The following is a 1,302-nucleotide window of genomic DNA, read 5'->3' as shown; positions in this document are numbered from 1 at the left end:
GATGCGTCGTGTGGAGCTCCGAATCTCTGGATTCGACGAGTCCATCGACGTCGCGGCCGTCCGGTCGGAGGTCGCGTTGGAGGGCCTCTGCAGTTTCTCCCACATTCGCGTGAGGGACGTGGGGTTCTCCAGGCGCGGCCTGGGAGTGTATGGGTGCAGTGTCCCGCTGACGCGGGTCCAGCGCTCGCGAAAGCGGGGCACCTAAAATTGGGCAAAAGCGAAGGTGGAGCTCCTCAAGGGAGCTCCCCTTCGCTGTTATCGTTGTTTGGCGGTGGGACATGTTGTAGCCGGACTCGAAGCTTGTTTGCGCTATTCGGTCCCGCTTCCTCTTCTTTGTCTCGGTCGCCACTCCTTTTAACCCTCTAAAGGAAAAGGTCTGCACTCCTGGCCCCAGAAGTCACCAGCCTCACTTGTCCCCCGCACCACTGAGTCGACTCGCCCCAAGTTATCTCGGTCGCAGAGGGAAAGGTTTTTATTGAATAATAATTCACTGTATGCAGGCAACTAACATCACTTGTTTTATTCATAAAGTTTCTGCCACTCGCGTTTACATTTGCTTGCGTGACGCCGCTCCGGGTGATTGCGCCGGATACGCACGCCTCTCATTACATGCACTGCTTGCGCCCTCGGCTTTCGCTAATCGCGCCTATTCGTCTAACGCCGGACTGTTAGCGTGGATGTGAACCCCCGTTCGCTACAGCGTTCGCTGCTGTCGGATCCGCGCTCGGAACGGTCCCGCTCACCACTCCCGGATGACCATCGGTCGGCTCGGTTTATTTGCGGACAACAGTCCCCGACGACGAAACTCGATAACGCCCCCAAAGAATGTTCCACTTATCCGCACGTTAGCTACTCCTCGCTGCCGAATTCTCAACTTGTTTCGAAAGCCACTACTAATACGATTGCTCTAAGGCCCGAGAACGTCTCTCTCCGCGCTCGCTCGCTCGCCTTGTTATTCCCATCGCTCATCTCCTCTATTGCGCTCGCATCTGCGCGTTTTCTTCTCGCGCTATACGCGCTCGCATCGCTCGCTTATCCCCTCCATTTCGCTCGCATGAGTTCGCTTTACGCACTGTGAGCGCTCACGCTGCTCGCTTATCTTTATCAGCTATGTTATTTAATCATGTCCCTGCATTTTGTAATTATATTGTTTTTTAATCTAAGCTTTTCCTTTATTTTCAGGTACTCGTCATCTCGGAAGGATGCTGCCCCTCGAGGTCTCCCGCTGGAGTGATAGGTAAGTATTGTAACCATACTCGCGAGCAACGGCACAACTTCGTCGCGTGTTCTCGGTACTCAAAG

The sequence above is a fragment of the Trachymyrmex cornetzi genome, unplaced genomic scaffold, assembly GCF_001594075.2.
Source record: "Trachymyrmex cornetzi isolate Tcor2-1 unplaced genomic scaffold, Tcor1.1 scaffold771, whole genome shotgun sequence".
Lineage (NCBI taxonomy): Eukaryota > Metazoa > Arthropoda > Insecta > Hymenoptera > Formicidae > Trachymyrmex > Trachymyrmex cornetzi.
The sequence above is the reverse complement of the archived record's forward strand: the minus strand, read 5'-3'. Positions refer to the sequence as shown.